Here is a 20,673-nt window from a genome sequence, read left to right as displayed (position 1 = left end):
TGTGAGAAATATGACAGTAGATACTATGAAGTCAGAGGAAAGAAGAAGGTAAGGAAAAAATAGACCAGAATATAACTTTTCTTTCAATTAAACATTGAAGAAAGGTGTGGTCCCAGGTAGCTTGAGAGTGACAGATTCTCTCCTGGAACAAATAGCCAGGTTCCTCCAACTCTTCTTAAGTGGGCCTTGACATTGACTACAAAACCTGTGGACTTCTAGCACATACCCTTGATGTGGAATATTAAGATGTGTTACATTGGTTTATGCTGTGGAATATTTGTTTAATGATGCAAAGATGTGTTGCATTCTTATATGTTCCATTTGTTTAATTCTGAAGCTGTGATATTTTGCCTGTGTAAAACATCTGATGGTCTAATAAAGAGCTGAATGGCCAATGGCTGTAGTTGAAGTTTTCTTGTGTCCACCTGGCTCCTGCGTCCCTGTGTTTCTGCAACCATTCAGACCCAAATAAACACACACAGACTAATATTATTTATAAACTGTATCTCCATGGCAGGCTTCTTGCTATCTAGTTCTTATATCTTAAATTAACCCATTTCTATAAATCTATACCTTGCCACGTGGCTCAGGCTTACCGGTATCTTACATCTTCTCCTGGCGGCAGCAGCTGGCAGCGTCTCCTGACTTAGCCTTCCTCTTCCCAGAATTCTCCTCTCTGCTTGTCCCGCCTATACCATACTTCCTGCCTGGCTACTGGCCAATCAGCATTTTATTTATCAATCAGTCATAGCAACACATTTTCATGGTATACAGAAAGACATCCACAGCACTTCCTCTTTTCTTTTTTTTTTTCCAAAAGGAAGGTTTTTAACTTTAACAATAGTAAAATTACATATAACAAAACAACTATCAAGCAAGAACTATAGTTTTATAGAACTATAATATCTAGTCTATTTGTATTTGGCAAAATTAAAGAAGATATCCTATCTATCCTATATTTGTGAGTCTAAGGTTTCATATCTAACTTATCTTTTATCATAACTAAGGAAATTATAACTATCTAGTCTTCAACTACATCAAAGACTTCAGAAGGATATAATATTACCTGAGAAATGGGAGAAGGACGCAAGGAACTTTCAGGAGTCTTGTGAGAGTAGACAGAGACAGCTGGCAGCCTGGACAGTCATCCAAAGTTCCTCTGTAAAGTCGGGGCATCTGTCTTCAGCCCACAGGCATAGAGTCTCTCAGTCACTTCTCTCTGTGTCCTGTAGAATGTCTGGCAGTTTCCTTGGTGAATCAGGAACCTAAAGGACCATTTCACCTTTCTATGGGTCCTGTATGTCCAGTCAATCAAGCAGTCCAGGCAAGAACAGTTTCTTTTGTCAAGAAGAAGATAAACTCTATACAGAGTGTCTTCAATGCCCATCCTGCTCTCTGAAGCAAATTGGTGCTGCCAGGAGCAGACATGTCTCACTGTCCAGAAAGTCTAAATTTTTAAAATATTTTAATTGCCATATTCTGTAGGTCTTTGAAGTGTTTGAAGATTACCTACCTAATTGAATTATATCTATGTATACCTAGAAAACTTAACATGACTGTAAGTTTGCCTATCATAGAAGACTAATTATTAATCTGTATTGATTACCCATTACAATCTAAATGAGTTACATAAACATAATAGCTTAAACAAGAGTAGAAATATATATAGTAGAACAAAATCAACTCTAAATGTGTATCAATAAACTAAAATATATACCAATGTAAAACATTTTAAACAAGTTGCTCTTTAAAAGGAGGTTCAATAATTCACGCTTTTATCCTATCTTATCTATATCCTATATTTCTATATCATATCCCCTTTCTTCTTTAGAAAGAGATTTCATTTATAATCAACCTGTTTTAAATAAAAATATTGGTTTTTCTCTGTCCCACAACATAGGGCTCTTCTGATATGGGACAGAAGACTCTCTCAACCTTTTGTTTTAGCAATATGCTTGGGTTTAGAGAAGGAGTGAGCCAATTCCATCTACAAAACCTGCTTGGTATATTTGTGAATTTGGGTGTAGCTTCTCTTACTGCTTCCTGCTGGATGGGGGCCCTGTATCTTATGAGGACACAAAGAAAATTTTAGGATTATGGGGTAGTCCATGAGGCTGTATTGTCTGAGTCAGTTGCCTTGAAATCATTCTGGATGTTGGATCTTCTGGGCCATGGAGTCATCAGAGACCTTTCAGGGGGTCTTGGCTGGTCAAACCTGATCTGTCTTAATCTGGAACAAATCCATAGCCTCTTGCTTTCTGTGGAAACAAAAACAGAGCCTCCATTCCAAAGCAACATATACTTAGATCCAAATTTTGAAGTCAAGGTACCTTTAAAATAAACATTGGTTTAACTGACCAGTCTTTACAACCAAAAGTCTTTCTGCAGTTAAGAATATCAAAGACAGCACAATCCAGATTCTCTGTGTAATACCCATATTTATGTGGCTTATTTTTATATTACTTTTACTTTCTCTTTAAAGACTTTATTTTTTAAAACTATCTATTTCTTTATATAACTGAATATATTACTTTTTTGTTATTTTTAATTTTATTTATTTTATTTTACAATACCATTCAGTTCTACATATCAGCCACAGGTTCCCCTATTCTCCCCCCTCCCACCTCCTCCCCTTACCTCCAGCCCACCACCCATTCCCACTTCCTCCAGGGCAAATCCTCCCCCAAGGACTGTGATCAACCTGTTAGACTCAGTCCAGGCAGGTCCAGTCCCTTCCTCCCAGACTGAGCCAAGTGTCCCTGCATAAGCTCCAGATTTCAAACAGCCAACTCATGTAATGAGCACAGGACTTGGTCCCACTGCCTAGTTGCCTCCCAAACTGATCAAGCCAATCAACTGTCACACCTATTCAGAGGACCTTATCCAGCTGGGGCCCCTCAGCCTTTGGTTCATAGTTCATGTGTTGCCATTCATTTGGCTATTTTTTTTTCAATAATTGAGTAAAACCGAAATTTATTATAAGCCACAGTTGTCCTTGGGACCTCCATGGTATATATATAGCCTCTATGGTTCTATGGGTTGTGGTCTGATTGTTCTTTATTTTATATCTAGAATCCACTTATGAGTGAGTACATACCATGACTGTCTTTCTGGGTTTGGGTTTCCTCACTCAGGATGATTTTTTCTAGTTCTATCCATTTGCCTGCAAATTTCATGCTTTCATTGTTTTTCTCTGCTGAGTAGTACTCCATTGTGTATATGCACTACATTTTTTTCATCCATTCTTCCGTTGACGGGCATCTAGGTTGTTTCCAGGTTCTGGCTATTACAAATAGTGCTGCTATGAACATAGCTGAGCATGTATCTTTATGGTATGAATCAGCATTCCTTGGGTATATGCCCAAGAGTGGGATGGCTGGGTCTTAAGGTAGTTCGATCCCTAATTTTCTGAGAAACCGCCATACTGATTTCCACAGTGGTTGTACAAGTTTACATTCCCATCAACAGTGGAGGAGTGTTCCCTTTGCTCCACATCCTCTCCAACATTGGCTGTCATTGGTGTTTTTGATCGTAGCAATTCTAACAGGTGTAAGGTGGTATCTCAGAGTCGTTTTGATTTGCATTTCTCTGATGATTAAGGATGTTGAGCATTTCTTTAAATGTCTTTCAGCCATTTGTAGTTCTTGTTTTGTGAATTCTCTGTTTAGCTCTTTAGCCCATTTTTAATTGTTGTGTTATTGCTCTAGTTAGAACTTCTAGTAATATATTGAATAAATATGGGGAGAGTGGACAGCCTTGTCTTGTTCCTGAATTTAGTGGTATCGCTTTGAGTTTCTCTCCATTTAATTTGATGTTTGCTGTTGGCTTGCTATAAATTGCTTTTATTATGTTTAGAAATGTTCCTTGTATTCCTGATCTTTCTAAGACCTCTATCATGAAAGGGTGTTGGATATAGTCAAAGGCTTTTTCAGCATCTAAGGAGGTGATCATGTGGTTTTTTTCTTTTAGTTTGTTTATATGGTGTATTACATTGACTGATTTTCATATGTTGAACCATCCTTGCATCCCTGGGATGAATCCTACTTGGTCATGGATAATCGTTTTGATGTATTCTTGGATTTGGTTTGCCAATATTTTGTTGAGTATTTTTGCATCAATGTTCATGAGGGAGATTGGTCTGTAGTTCTCTTTCTTTGTTGCATTTTTGTGTGGTATGGGGACCAGGGTAATTGCAGCCTCATAAAAAGAGTTGGGTAGTGTTCCTTCTGTTTCTATTCTGTGGAATACTTTGAAGAGTATTGGTATTAGTTCTTCTTTGAAAGTCTGGTAGAATTCTTCACTGAAACCATCTGGTCCTGGGCTTTTTTTGGTTGGGAGACTTTTGATGACTGTTTCTATTTCTTTAGGGGTTATTGGTCTATTTAAATGGTTTATCTGGTCTTGATTTAATTTTAGTATGTGGTATTTATCCAGAAAATTGTCCATTTCTTCCTGGTTTTCCATTTTTGTGGAGTACAGGTTTTTGAAGTATGATCTGATGATTCTCTGGATTTCCTCGTTGTCTGTTGTTATGTCTCCCTTTTCATTTCTGATTTTGTGAATTTGGGTGCTCTCTCTTTGCCTTTTGGTTAATTTGGCTAGGGGTTTGTCTATCTTGTTGATTTTTTTCAAAGAACCAACTCTTTGTTTCATTGATTTTTTTGTATTGTTCTCTTGTTTTCTATTTCGTTGATTTCAGCCCTCAATTTGATTGAAATAGCCCTGGCGTCTATTTCTCCTGGGTGAGTTTGTTTCTTTTTTTTTCTAGAGCTTTCAGTTGTGCTGTTAATTCATTGGTATGGGATTGCTCCATCTTCTTTATGTGTGCATTTAGAGCTATGAATTTTCCTCTTAGCACTGCTTTCATAGTGTCCCATAAGTTTGGGTATGTTGTGCTTTCATTTTCATTGAATTCTAGGAAATCTTTAATTTCTTTCTTTATTTCTTCCTTGACCCATTGATGTTTCAGGTGGGCATTATTCAGTTTCCATGAGTTTGTGGGTTTTCTATAATTTTTGTTGTTGTTGAGGTCTAACTTTAAGACATGGTGGTCTGATAAGATACAGGAGGTTATTCCAATTTTTTGGTATCTATTCAGATTTGTTTTGTGGACAAGCATGTGGTCAATTTTTGAGAAGGTTCCATGGGGTGCTGAGAAGAAGGTATATTCTTTTGTGTTAGGATGGAATGTTCTGTAGATATCTATTAAGTCCATTTGAGTCATAACATCTGTTAGGTCCTTTATTTCTTTGTTAAGTTTCAGTCTGGTAGATCTGTCTTTTGGTGAGAGTGGTATGTTAAAATCTCCCACTACTAATGTATGGTATTTGATGTGCGTTTTAAACTTTAGTAGTGTTTCTTTTATGAATGTGGGTGCTTTTGTATTTGGAGCATAAATGTTTAGAATCGAGACTTCACTTGGTGGATTTTTCCTGTGATAAATATGTAATGTCCATCCTGATCTCTTTTGATTGATTTTAGTTTGAAGTCTATTTTATTAGATATTAGGATAGCTACACCAGCTTGTTTCTTAGGTCCATTTGCTTGGAAAGCCTTTCCCCAGCCCTTTACTCGGAGGTAGTGTCTGTCTTTGAAGTTAAGGTGTGTTTCTTGTATGCAGCAGATGGATGGGTCCTGTATTCTTATCCATTCTGTTAGCCTGTGTCTTTTTATAGGTGAGTTGAGACCATTGATATTGATGGATATTAATGACCAGTGATTGTTAATTCCTGTTATTTTTTGTGGTTGTGTTGTGTTGTCCTTCTTTGGTGTATGTTGTTGTGGGATTATCTATTGCTTGATTTTTCATGGATGTGTTTAGCTTCTTTGGGTTGGATTTTCCCTCCTAGTGCTTTCTGTAGGGCTGGTTTTATGGACAGGTATTGATTAAATATGGTTTTATCCTGGAATATTTTGATTACTCCGCCTATGGTGATTGAGAGTTTTGTTGGGTATAATAGTCTGGGTTGGCATCCGTGGTCTCTTAGTGTCTGCATAAGATTTGTCCATGATCTTCTAGCTTTCATAGTCTCTATTGAGAAGTCTGGTGTTATTCTGATGGGTTTGCCTTTATATGTTACTTCTGTGTGTTTAGTGTTTTGATTATTATGTGTCGAGGGGATTTTTTTTTTTTTTTTTTTTGGATCCAGGTTATTCTGTGTTCTGTAAGCTTCTTGTATCTTCATAGGTATTTCTTTCTTTAGGTTAGGAAAGTTTTCTTCTATGATTTTGTTGAATATATTTTCTGTGCCTTTGAGTTGGTATTCTTCTTCTTCTATCCCTTTTATTCTTAGGTTTGGTCTTTTCATGGTGTCCCAAATTTCCTGGACGTTTTGTGTTATGACTTTTTTGTCTTTAGTGTTTTCTTTGACTGACGAATCTATTTTCTCTATTGTGTCTTCAGTGTCAGAGATTCTCTGTTCCATCTCTTGCAATCGGTTGGTTATGCTTGTTTCTGTAGTTCCTGTTCGTTTAGTCAGGATTTCTATTTCCAGCATTCCCTCAGCATGTGTTTTCTTTATTGTCTCAAATTCATTTTTCAGATCTTGGAATATTTCTTTCATCTGTTTAATTGCTTTTTCTTGGCTTTCTTTGATTTCTTCCTATTTTTTTGTTCGTTTTTTCTTCCATTTCTTTAAGGGAGTTTTTTATTTCCTCTTTAATGGAGTTTTTCATAACCTCTTTAAGGGAATTTTTTATTTCTTCTTTAAGGGAATGTTTTATTTCTTCTTTAAGGGCCTCTATCATCTTCTTAAAGTTGTTTTTAGGGTTGATTTCTTCTGTTTCTTCTGTCTTCGTAAGTTCAGGTCTTGCAGGTGTAGAATCACTATGTTCTGATGTTGCCATATAGGTCTTTATGTTGTTGCCCGTATTTTTGCACTGGCGTCTACTCATCTCTTCCTCTGCTCGGTGCAGGTGGTGTCTGTGTCTGAGAGTTCCTCCCTTGTTCTAATTTTTAGTCTTGGTTCAGTAGGAGTTTTTGGTTAAGTTGGTGCTATTGGGCTGTTTCTTCAGGGGCAGCTGATCTCAGTCGGTGAAGTATATACTTATGATTCTTGTGATCTGGTTTGGTGGATGGGCAGCGCCTTCTTCTGTGATCCCAGGTCACGTTTTGTTCATTCGTCAACTCCTCAGTTGATCTTGTTTCTTCAGACTTCAAACTGTAGGGATCTGAATCCTCTCTCGGATGGATTTCAGCTGAGCAGGGTAGTCTCACCAACACCTCCAAGTTGTTGGGTTTTGCAGGATCAGCAGCTGGGCCCTGGGTTGTCCTCAGACAGAGTGTTCAGATTCATGCTGTTTCGGTCCCACGGAGATAGCTTCTTCCCCGGGTGTTGGGGTTAGAGGCGTCCCTGACTCTGCTTGTCACTGCTTCGGGGGCTGTCTACCTTTGCGGGCCGCCGCCGCCAGTCCTGTATATCCCTGTTGGCTGCCACTGCTGGGCCCATCTACCTCTGCAGGCCACTGCAGGGCCTGTATGTCTCTCCTGTCTGCTGCGGGGCCTGTATGACCCTATTGGCCGCAGCTGCCGGGCCCGTCTACCTCTGTGGGCCGCCGCCGGGCCTGTATGTCTCTGCCGGCTTCCACTGGGCCTGTATGAATATATTACTTTTTTTCTCTCTTCCAAGCCTATGTACATGTTTACACACATTATAAACTTTAGAGGTTTATCCCATCTAAATCTGTCTTATTGTGAATCTATTGCTTTAAACTGTAGCAGCTAGTACTGAAACAGAAGCCTTGGCTGCTAGCTCCACCCAATTTAGCTTTTCAACATGGTGGAGATAATTCACCACTAGAGCTGGGAGCCATGCTGTCTGCTGACTCTGGAAGGCAGTGGGTCTATGCTTCTATCAAAGCAGTGTGTAGCCCAGAACCCCTCCCCCCCCTTTTTTTGTAGCAAAACCTATATCCACCATGCTCCATGTTGTGTGGCTTGCAGAAACCTCTGTGTAACTCAGCCGGAATGTGCTGCCAACCCGCCATAGAGTAGCCCGAACACACAGACTGCGGCTAACTTGAGAGAGACAACTAGGAAGCTGTTTTAACTCTGTTTTAGAATCATCTTTCTCCGGTTTAGGTGGAAACTCTTGCCCCATGTTCTGGCACCATTTGTAGTTGAAGTTTTCCTGTGTCCACCTGGCTCCTGTGTCCCTGTGTTTCTGCAGCCATTCAGACCCAAATAAATACACACAGACTAATATTATTTATAAACTGTATCTCCATGGCAGGCTTCTTGCTATCTAGTTCTTATATCTCAAATTAATCCATTTCTATGAATCTGTACCTTGCCACGTGGCTTGTGGCTTACTGGTATCTTACATCTTACTTCTCATGGTGGTGGCTGGCTGCATCTCGTGACTCAGCCTTCCACTTCCCAGAATTTTCCTCTCTGCTTGTCCCACCTATACCATACTTCCTGCCTGGCTACTGGCCAATCAGCACTTTATTTATCAATCAATCATAGCAACACATTTTCACAGCATACAGAAAGACATCCCCAGCAGATGGCAAGGCAGGAGAAAGGTGGGGCTGGCAGGCAGAGAGAATGAATAGAAAGAGAAATACAGGAGGAAGAAGAAGGAGCAAAAGAACAAGGAGAGGAGGACATCAGGGGCCAGCCACCCAGCCACACAGCCAGCCACAGAGTAAGAGTGAAAGTAAGATATACAGAAGTAAAAAAGGAAAAAGCCCAGAGGCAAAAGGTAGATGGGATAATTTAAGTTAAGAAAAGATGGCAAGAAATAAACCAAGCTAAGGCCGGGCATTCATAATTAAGAATAAGCCCCGGTATGTGTATTTATTTGGTAGCTGGATGGCAGACTCCCCAAAGAGCAAAGAGTAAAGAGTAAAAAACTAGCAACAACACACCCTATCCACATGAAGACTTAAGGCCGGCACCATTTCTAACAGTTCCCTCGGATGGCCCAGCCCCTGTTAGTGCCTGTTGACTGCTGCCAAGAGAACGTACTGTTTATTCTAGTCTACATAGACTGGAGCACTTGCTGAAAAGGCTTATGGGGTGGCGAGAGGTGGTCAGCAAAGTGTGTCACATAAGTGTGGCGATATGAGTATGTATTCCAGCATCCATGTCAAAGGAAAACCAGCATGGCAGATACTGTATTCACACAATGAGGAGTCTGAGACTGAATCCTCAGCACTCACTGGCTAGCCACTCTAGTCAGTGAGTGAGTGGTGGTTTCAGTGAGAGACCTTGTCTCAAAAAGGGGGGGGGGTCAATAGCAATAGAGGAACGCTCCTGTCATTGACCCCTGGCATCCTTACATGTACACACTGCCCAAGAGCACATGCACATGAGCACAGGCCCACCTATACCACACACACATAACAACAAATAACTTCCAAAGGGCTTACATGTGCTAGTCACTCCTTTGTCCCTTTGGGATGCATATGTATCTCCTGCAACTCAGAAGTGTCTTTTTCAAGGACCTAAGAGCCGTTCTTCTGAAATGTGCTCCTCCTGTGCAGGAAGACAGAATTCTGACTTCTATCATTGCCAGCCAGCATACACAGCTGCCTAACCTTGTTTATACTGACTAGCCCTTTGTAGTTTTTCACTTTTTCTTGATCTCTGATGGCTCTTTCTGAGTCCTGTGCTGTCCCTTCAGAGTATTTACCCCACCTTTCCACAAATCCAAGTTCAGTTCATCTCCTGCACCTATTCCAACAGCACATTTCTGATTAAAAGTGGTCCTTCCTACTTTAAGCTTTTCTTGGACAAGAAGAAGGGAGAAATATTTTCAAAGGGTTTTCTTCAACATTAGCCCAGTAGAGAAATGTTTTTGCTGTATTAACTTGTTAGGAGCTAATAATTTTAAGAGAACCGAGGACTGGTACTCTCATCTTCCCACCACCTAATCTCTACCTAACTCCTTCTCCTCTTGTGTTCCATCTTTGTTTATATTTTTAAAGGTATAAATGTTCCTATCAAAGGCTAACTTCTTTCTTCCCAGCAAGTGAGAATCTGGAATTATGCTTTCTTCTGTCATTCTCTTAGTTGGTCTATCTCTCCTCTGTAGTGGGTAGCCATTCCAGCTTTGTTCTGGAAGTTCCAACCCCCACTGAGGCTTTGGTAACTGTCACGCCTACAAGGCAGGGCCTAGAGAGGACCCTGAAGACCCGAGATTGGGATGCGCTGCCTCCCTTGATTTCTGGACCCTGGACGCTGGAGGTAGATCAAGCAGAGTTCTCCAGAGAACACCGCCAGACTGCGCTATGTCTTTCCCAGACCCTGCAACCTACCTATCCCTTCATTTGTAAGTTACGCCACTAAATAAACCTCCCTTTTAACTATGTGGAGTGGCCTTAATAATTTCACCAATACCCCTCACTATTGGATTATTCCTATCTGAACAGTAATATATTTTTTCTCATTTCATTGAAAAAAGATTATTTTGTCATACAATATATCCTGATTCTAGTTTCCACCCCCTCTACTCCTCAGAGCCCCTCCCTACCTCCTCTTCCCTCCTGATCCATTTCCTTTCTGTCTATCATTAGAAAAGAACAGGCTCCTAAGAGATAACAACCAAATATGACAAAATAAAATACAAGATGAAGCAAAAACTATCATGTTGGACACAACAACCCAACAAGAGGAAAAGAGCCCGAAGAGCAGGAACAAGAGGCAGAGACCCATTTGTTCTCATAGTCAGGAGTCCCATGAAAACACTAAGCTAATAGCTATAATATATATGCAGAAGATCTGATGTAGGCCGTGTGGGCCCTGTGCTTGCTGCTTCAGTCTCTGAGTTCATATGCGCCTTGTTTAGTTGATTCAAAGGGCTTTGTTCTCCTGGTGTCTTCCATTCTGGCTCTAAGTCTTTTCACCTCCTCTTTCATGAGATTCCCTGAGCTCGGAGGGGAGGGTAACATATTTCAAGATTAAGACAAGCTTTCCCTTATCTTGCATTTCCTTCCAGCATCTCATTCCTGACAGAGCTGCTCGAAACATCTGACTGCCTGTACCATCTCCATTTTTTCTCATCTGTTCTGTCCATTTTGATTGGACTTCAATTACCACCTCTCCTCCACAATGCTTCCTTATCAAATCTCCACATTCATTCACCACATTTGTCTCCATCTTCTCTGAACTCTCAGAAGAACCCAGAGTAGCTGAAACAGCATGCAACATAGCTCCTGTCTGGAGTACTTCATTCCTGCAGGCCCCATGGTTCCCTTGCTGTTCTCCTACCTTACTGCCTGCTGCTTGATCCCTTTGCCTGCCCCACCCCCACACTTGATATCATAGTGTTGATTCTCTGTGCTCACTGACCAGTAACTTAACCAGTTCTGTAACAGAGGAACTGAAGGGCTATTGAAGACAGAAATTTCTGCTAGCCTTAAGCTGTTTGTTCTGTCTCAGGGTAAACATCTCAAAAGACTTGGGTAAGTCTACTTAAGAGTTAGAGTTAGGTTATGTGTGTTGCTTAAGAAATCAAACTTCTTCAAAGGTTTGGTCCGAGCTGTTGGCACTATTGGGAGGGGGTAGAACCTGTAGGAGGTGGGCCCAGACGGTGGCATGCCTTGAAGGAATACTGAAAATCTGGCCTCTTTCTCTAATAGTGGGTGCCTTTCCACAAGGCCCCAAAGCAACAAAACTGACACCCTAAGGCAAAGGAGCTCCTTCCCCCTTAAGGTAGATCTTCTCTCGGGTATTTGGTCACAGCAGCAGAAAGCTGGCTGAGTACTACAGTTGAAGGCTTTGTCATGGGCACCTTCTTCTCAGGTCAGACATGAGGAGAAATGTCAGGATTAACAGCCAAGTGTGAGCATTGAGTAGAGGCTGACTGAGAGATACCTTTGGAATGTATGTCCTTTTGGGAACAAGAATTCCTGACATAGCATAGGACTTTCAGTAAGGCAAAGTAAAGGTTTAACTCAGGCTTATTTAGCAGTAGACAACTATAGCTTGAGGTACTGTTACCACAGATGTTGGTTATTGCCCCTCTCAGGAAATGTGGTGAGCTCTGGAAGAGGCCTCATTTCTTTATCCTCACAAAACTTAGAGGCTGTGTTTGTCTTTATTCTGGGAAGTTTTACAGTTGCAAAGTACATTTGGAGCTCTTAGTTGTTGGGGTCCATGAGAAGTCCCCCAAAAGATCACCAGTCATGATACGATCAGCAAGGGGGCATTTATTACACCACAGGCATGTGGGGAATGGTGACGACCTTGAGAAAAAACGTGTAAGCTCCTTTTAAGCACAGCTAAGGGGAGTTCCTAGGGCAGTTAGATCATTTGGCCATTTTATCTATGATTGGCTTAAGTGAGTGGCAGTTATGTTAGTACATTTCTAATTGGTTAGGACTAGCAGGGGTGGGTTTAAGGCTATAGTTTTTCCATTCTTGGGCAAATCTGGACAAGTTCTAGGTATCGTCCTTTATTTGGGTATTACCTGTGTGTGTGGGTGGGTGGAGGGAGTTGGCCCAGGTGTATGTGCCACTCTCCTTGTCCACTGTCAGGGGTGTTGGTGATTGATTGCCCTTTGCTTGTGAACTGAGGCCTAGTTCTTAACTGAGTTATTAGGGGCCTGTCATGATATTTGCCTGGCCTTCTCATTCCCCACTTGAGTAGTGCTGTTAGTTATTTAGCTGCGTTGTGTTCTTACCCTGTAAGGAAATGTCACGAAACACAACAGAATCTGCTTATAAAGTTTATTAGAGTTAAAGGGATAGAGTGCGCAGGCCTGTGGGAGAGACACATGCGTGGAGAAGAGGGACTAGGAATCATGGCGCTCCACTTTAAAACCGGCTGGGGGCGTGGCTAGGTCACGTCACTGCTCCACGTGTGTGCGTAGATCACATGGTCACATTGCGCGCTTACGTGGCCATGTAACGTCACGGATCCTGGTCACACGAGATGCCTTGACCCAGAACTTGCTAGGCGGAGGTGTCCGGGTCCACCGGGTATCCTGGTTACGAGAGACGCTTTGACCCGGAAATGCCTATCCTGACCTGGAATTGGCTAGGCCGAAGTGTCCGCCCGGTATATGCGACCGTGGGGGCGTGTTGTGAACCCTTCAAGTGCATCATCTCCGATCCTAGAGATGCTTCTTCCAGGCTTACAGGTTTGTATTGTTGCTTTAAAATCATCAGTTGGACTATGGAAATCCATTCCTTTACAAACCTTATTAAGCTATTAATGATACAAGGTCCACAAGTCAGGGCTAAAAGAAGAAGAATCAGGAGTACAGGGTGGATAACCAGGGTGACCAACTGAATAAAGATTCATACCATCCCTCATTCTGTTGTTTTTCTAATTGTCTATCATGTAGCCTTTCTCTAAGCAGGGCAATCGAGTCCCTGATAATTTCAGAATGGTTGCATAGAAGCAGCATTGTTCTCCAAAGGCTGTGCATAGTCACCTGTTCTAGAAATAATAATCAAGTCCCCTCCTGTTTTGAAGGACTGCCTGAGCAAGGGAAGAGAGAGATTCCTCTAGGTGGGTGATAGACTTTTCTAGGGTGGCTATATCTGCATCTCAAGGCCCTGTAGTTCTGATCTTGTAGTATCAAAGCTGAAGTTCCAGTGCCTATGGCTGTAGCTACACAGACGCCAAGGAGGGTGGATACCAAGACGGCTGTGACGACTTCTCATTTCCCCTGTCTTGGTGACGTTTCTAATTGGTAAATGTCTTTATCGTCAGGGTAGTAGACTATCTTGGGGACTAGCTGAGCCAGGACACAGAAATCTTTGGTCTGATTCAAAACCTGAACATTAACACAGGGGCTTAGGCCAGAGGCACATGCTTACCAGGTGTCATCTGGCAGATCAGGAAGTCGGCTCCCATTGGATTCTGAGTAAGATTGTAGAGATGGGAATAGCCATGTGGGGGTTTACCTAACAGAGGCCATTTCCTGTCACTAATGGCAAAGTGAGCCTCCCCTTAATAGGTTGTTGCTATCTGCAAGCTTGTAAGTTATGGGATACAGTACAGTTTCCCTTAACTGCTATCCCTTTGTAACAGGGGGCTTTGGTACCTAGGCATAATCAGCAGTTTTCAGTGAGACTAGGCTTTGAAGCATTCAGAACTGAGATGGTGGTTGATAAGAGCCCCAAGGGCCCTGGGCTAGAGGGTATGTCTGAATGAGGGATTTCAGTGGTAGATATTGGGGCTCTGTGCCTTTTGGCTTAGGGGGAGCAGCCAATACCTTATTGGACCCAAAGGCTTGGATGATAACAGAGGCTGAGCATGCAGTTGTATAGAAAACAGCTTCCCAGGATCACCAAATTGACATGCCCTGAATCACAGTCCCCAGGTTTTATCTGATGTCCATTCTGTAGCCTTTCTGCCTGACTCAGTAAACCAAATTTAGTATTGGAGTGTGCCTTGCCCATACCTGAAGCCTCTCTCAGGCTGGGAGGCCTGCGCTAGGGATGTGGCCCTTGAGACATAATCCTAAGAGGTACAATAGTATTTATCTGCTCCCCTACATTTTGTCTCCCATTTCCTGTCCCTAATATGGCCAGGGTAGATATAGAAACATGGTTCTTCCATCCCCTATGGTGGATTACCTTGCTCAGCCATGATGCAAAGGGGAGGGGCTAGGCCCTGTCTCAACTTGGTACACCAGACTTTGTTGACTACTCAAGGGAGGCCTTATCCCCTCTGAGGAGTGGGATGTGGAAGAGGTGGGGAGATGGGGGAAGTGGAGGAACTGGAAAAGTGGAGGGATGGGGGAAGGGGAAGAAGTGGGAACTGGAGATGGTATATAAAGTGAAAAAAATTTAAATGAAAAAAAGATTAAAAAACATTGCTCTTGGAGAAGACAGGAGTCTCTCTGTTAGTATGGGCCTCTCAATGTGAAGTCTCTCAGTGTGAAGGAACCAACTGTCAGAGTGGTTAGGTCTAAATGCAGGTCAAGGAACTAGGTTCCCACTGGGGCCAGGCCAGTGGTTTCACTCAGGATTTCCCCAGTTTCTAAATCAGTAACAAACCAAGTGAGGTTGCAGGGCCAATGAGGGTTATGAACTTTCTGCCCAGCCATTAAAAGTAATAGGGGGATCCAGGCTGGTACAGGCCAGGGAGGAGGACAAACACAGTCATAATCATTGTTCAGCTACTTAGCTGGGTCAATGACTTTCTAAATTCTCAATTTGAGAGGGTCCTGTGGGTAGGCAATTATCAGAATTTGCCCAAGGGCCTGCTCTGAGAAAGTCCCTCCCAGGGTCCTGGGGAAAACACTACATCCAGCAGTGGGTTATCTGAGGGAAAAGAACCTATGTACACCATGCTCTTTCATCTGTTTATTTCTCTAAGACAAAATTCTATCTACACAGCTCCAGCTCCATCCTCACATTCAGCTCCTCTCCTACTTCTCCTGTCTTCTCATAGTCCTAACTAAGCGCCTATCCTTTTCACCTCATCTTTGTCCTCTGTTCCTTCCTCCTCCACCTTTCCTTCCTTGCACCTTACTCCTGGCTCTGAGAAACTCTGCCTTCTTCTCTTCTCCCTGGCCACGCAGCTCTGCCTGGGCCAGGAATCCTGCTCCAGTCCTTACTGCACCTGGTTATGCAAAAAGCCCTACTGTCCTGAGACAATGGCTCTGCAATGCTACTAGGCCTGAAGGAAGGGCATGGTCTGAGCTTTATTTGCACAAGAAACAAAGCTATGCATCTACAGCTGGCCTGTCTCATGGGCCCTGCAGGGGTGTTACCTAGTGGATCAGGAGCAGGTCTGAGAAGCTAAACTGTTTGCCATAATGCCTAGTAGTATATGGGCACATAAGAATTTCATAGCAAAAGAAACTGGTATATATTAAAAGCTAAATAACGCCCAATATTCCTTGATAAATGGTTTTCCTCTAGAAAAATTCCTTGATTTTTCTAGGTATAGCTTAACTATACAGCTGAATCTTTATAATATATTTTTGCTGCCCACTGCAGGGAATGCCCCTGCAAAATCCAGGGTTGGCTTCTTCTGGAGCGTAGTTCTCAGGGTCAGTGTGGGTCCACAGGGAAATCCATAAGCTGAACCCACCCAATGGGACCTGCATCTAAGAGGAAATAACTGACATTCTAAACACTCCCTGTACCCCTAGACAAATGTCAGCCAATCAGGGTCCTGAACCCTGGAAATTCCCTCACCCCAACCTCTGCTATGATAAAAAACCCCACCCTTCTGGGCTCTGGGCTCTCTGCTCTCACTGCTGCATCAGAGAGAGAGAGTCCAAGTTCTGAGTCTAAAAAATAAAGGCTTTTTGCTTTTACATATGGATTTGGTTTCTGTGGTGGACTTTTGGGGGTCCCTTCGATCTGGGCATAACAAGGCCTAGTTCTTAGCTGAGTTATTAGGGGCCTGTCATGATATTTGCTTGGCACTCTCATTAGTAACATACTTTCAATCCATAATCAAGTTCTGGCTGTTTATGGAACTTTATGCTTATTACCAGTTCTCAAAACCTAATTTCAAAACTTAAGACAGGGACCCTTATTCACAGATATAGAAATTGTATAAATATGTTTGGTAATTTTTCAAAATTTAAAAATAGAAATATAATATGACCCAGCTACTTCACTCCTGACACATACCCATATACTACCTTAGAGATATTTGCACTACATATTTGTTGCTGATTTATTCACTATAGCAAAGAACTGGAATTAACAGATGTCCACCAGTACATGAGTGGATAATGACAACTTCATATATATTGGAGTACTATTCAGCTCTAAAGAAAATGCAATCACAAAATTTGCAAGAAAATGGATGGACTGTGATTTTAATATTAGGTGTGATCACACAATCCCTAAAAGAAAAAAAGCCCCACATATTGTCCCTCTAATGCTGTGCTTTGCCAATAATATATGTGTATAAAAAAACAAGCATATAAGTGGGTACAGTATGGCTTGTAGAAAAGAGAACAAGAAAAGATAAACAGTAGGGAGTGAGGAAGGACAGAATGCAGATGATAGACAGGGGGTATAAAACTAATCGTTTTTTCCAACTCTGTCATGGATTTTCATTATTGTTGATGGACAAGTATATAAAATATATTTGACAGAGAAAATATAAAACCCAACCTGAATTGACACTCTTCTAACTATAGAAATTCATTGAGATGTATAGACTTTGGGACTGGTTAATTTCAGTATGTGATTTAAAAAAAAATTCCTATGTTTTTTAATAATCTAGTTTTAAAAACATTCTCTTGTATCTAACACTGTTTCTGAAGTTCTGGTTGTACCCACTGTCTTCTCTTCCTCAGTTGTTCTCTCTTGAAGTAGCGAAAAATGTCCTAATATGTTGCCCAGGCTAGCCCCAAACTCATGAGTTCAAGTGATCCTTACAACCCCAGCCTCCCAACTCCCGACACCCACACCCATTTCTGCTTTTATGTCCAATGAAAATAATTTCATGGTTGGGGGGAGAGTTACCACAACATGAGGAACTGTATTAAAGGGTTGCAGCATTAGGGAGGCTGAGGACTACTGTGTTAAAGGGTCTCTGTGTAAGGGAGGCTGAACACCACTGTGTTAAAGGGTTGCAGCATTAGGAAGGCTGAGGACCACTGTGTTAAAGGGTCTCAGTGTTAGGGAGGCTGAGCATCACTGTGTTAAAGAGTCTCAGCATTAAGAAGGTGGAGAACCACTGCTATAAACCCATTTCACACCACTTTTTTACTCCTCGAGTTACATTTTGTTGCCAGAGGTTTATCTGTCATCTGTATAGCTTGTGTTCCTCACATGACTAAATATTAATGCATTTGTTAGAATCATACCTCATTTCCGATCTTCACCCTTTTACTTTAAAAATCTAGAATATTTTTAAGCAGGCACATTGCCCATCAGAGATTACCCACAAGTTAGATTAGATAATAAGAAGGAAATTACATGAAACAGTGTGGGGCTGGAAAGATGGCTAAGTGGTTAAGAGCCGTTACTACTCTTGCAGAGGACCTGGGTGTGATTCTCATTATCTTTGTGGCAGCTCACAACCACTGCAGTTCCAGGGATATAACACCCTTTCCTGGCCTCCATGGGCACTAGGCATACACATGGTGCACAGACATACATGCAAGTTAAACATCTATAAAATGAAATTTAAAATAAATAAATTAATGAATGTTTTTAAGGTATATGGTCCATGTTTCCAAATATAGACATTTAGTCTCAACCCTTGCAATGTACACCTGAAAACCCAACTTAAATCCTTGGAGTTCATTGTAAAAGAAGTGAGCCAACTGTCACCTCCAATTAATGTAGTCAGGAAAATACCTCACAGACATGCCCACGGATTTGTCTCCTAGATGATTTTAGATCCTGTCAAGTTGATAATCAATATAAAATATGTGTCCACCAAAGTAAATCTAGAAATATATTCTTAAGAAAATATTCAGCAGCATGAAGATTTATGAACCAAGGTATTCACTATCATTTTATTTTTAATGTGTGAAAAATTAACAGTGATCTAGTATCTAATAAAAGACCGATAGTTAAGTCATTTATTGATGATCTATTCAATAGGATATTTGTAATATATCCACTTCAAGGTCTGCTTCTAATGAAGATTTAATTACCTGCAATGTAATTAATGACTGCAATCTATTTGTGAAAAATACTAAAATCATTTATTTTAAAAATAGGAGAGAATATAGCAATTTGTAATAGTTATCTGTGAATGGAAAGATTAGGATTTTGTGTTATTTTAATTATACTTAGACATATTTTCCAAGGACTATATATTTTTCTGAATTGGGAAGCAGACCACATTTACTACTTATTTTGTCATACAAAAAAATTGATATGTTGTGGTTATATCCAATGTGCTTTCCCCATTTTTCTCTAGTTAATTTGCAGGCATTGAATGTGTTTCTTTAACTTTTGTTCTTCTCTTCATGATTCCAGCTAATCCATCATACATGAGTTACTTTTGGCTCAGGACCATTTCCCTAGCCTGCTTGTGTCTCTGACTCTCCTGCTATGGTTTTGAGAATTCAGCTTGGTTTCTGTTTTCTTGTGACACTCACCACACATCATATTCCTTACAGTTTGCTTCTCCTAGCTTGGCAATGTTCTTTTCTTTCCATATTTCCCCCCAAGACATTGACACATTATGTCTACTTTATTCTGAGGTATGGGACTTGGGAAATTCCAGAGCATAGCCCCAGTATCTGGGCAATATACTGAGAAGTGTGCCAAACCTATCTTTTTTACCAGCGACCAAACCCAACAAAACTGATTCACTCCTATATAATCAGTTCATGAGAACAGACCTTATTACCTCTTAAAGGTCACACCTTTTTAATGTTGCGGCAATGGAAGTTAAATTCCAGCAAGACGTTCAGTGGGGACACTGATATCACAGTAGGAGGTGGACTACAAAAGCTGCTGAGTACTTGCAGTGCACTGTGACCCCTAATGTTGATACCAAAATTAAAGAGAAGGGGAGCTGCTCTCTTCAAGCCTTGGAAAAGATTTTGTTGTTCTAAAGTATGTGGGTATTTTAGCCAAGGCTGGCCTAGAACTCACAATCCTCCTATCTCAGCCTCTTGAGTGCCAGGATCCTAAAAATGTTTTACTATGCTCAGTTCATTCTTATGATGTGTGGAGAGAGTGTTTATTATTATTATTATTATTATTATTATTATTATTATTATTATTATCATTATTACTAATGGAAACAAAAATATACCTAAAACTGAAGCTTCTGGAAAAACACTTGTTTTTCCCTGCCTTGCATAGCTCCTCAAGCTTAGCCTTGGCCTTCCTCCTGGCCTTGTGTTGCAGAGCTGGATCTCTGAAGACATCCTTGTTGACAACAGTTTTGTTCAAGGGGCTATCAACAGAGTTCTTTGTGGGCACAAAGTGATCATAGTCAGACACTTTCACAAAGGACTTAATCTTTGACTCTTTGGCAATTTTCTTCTTGCCTATGGCAGCTGTCACTTTTTGGGGACAGCAGTCAATTCCAGCCACTGGCTGTAAGGGTGGTCTGAGGTGCCATCATTAATGTCCTTCATGATGACAGCTTTGTGTCCTGAGCAGTGTTCAGCCAGGACCAGACCACTTTTCCAGTTTTCATGAACTTGCCCATTTCAACAGCAAGTAGCAGGGACCCAGAAGGAAAGTCTGACTTTTGTGTGCAGGAATGGGGTTCAAATCCAGGGCCTAGTGAATTCTAGCAAAAAAACTGTCCCACTGAGTCTATTCCTAGCTCCAAAGCAATATTCTTTAAAAAGTGTCCTCAAGACTAGCTTCTGCGTCATCTGGGCACTTACTAGGAAAGCAGGACTTAGCTAGGCAGAGTAGTATGCATCTGTAATCCTAAACACCTGGCATAGAAGGAAGATGAGCTCAGAGTTCAAGCATTAAGTTTGAGGCCAGCGTGAACTACTTGAGACCCTATTTCAAAACCACAAGAAAAGAAAACAGAAGAGAAAATGAAACAAACTTTCATGCTCTGTTTCATTTCTTCTAAACTAGGAACTGTGCCATGTTGGCCAGTGATCCCTGTCTGAACAACCTCTCCAGGCAATCCTCAGTGCACCAAGATGTGAGATGGCCACTCCAGAGAGAAGTAGCGGAGGAAAAGGAGGAGAGCAGAGACTGAGAGATGTGACGTGGATTCTTGGGAAGACAATATGAGGAAGTCTTGGTGATAGAATTTGTAAATGTGAAACTAAAGGAATAGTTAATTTGTTTATTCTTTTA

General features: G+C 41.3%; 1 pseudogene; it reads right to left on the bottom strand.

Moving 5' to 3' along the window:
- Positions 1 to 19,353: 19,353 nt before the first annotated feature.
- LOC107402722 (large ribosomal subunit protein eL27 pseudogene) lies at positions 19,354 to 20,056 on the bottom strand (annotated as a pseudogene).
- Between the last annotated feature and the right edge of the window lie 617 nt (positions 20,057 to 20,673).

This window comes from Peromyscus maniculatus, chromosome 2 (assembly GCF_049852395.1).
Source record: "Peromyscus maniculatus bairdii isolate BWxNUB_F1_BW_parent chromosome 2, HU_Pman_BW_mat_3.1, whole genome shotgun sequence".
NCBI classification, from domain to species: Eukaryota; Metazoa; Chordata; class Mammalia; order Rodentia; family Cricetidae; genus Peromyscus; species Peromyscus maniculatus.
This window is presented reverse-complemented; position numbering and strand designations above follow the sequence as displayed.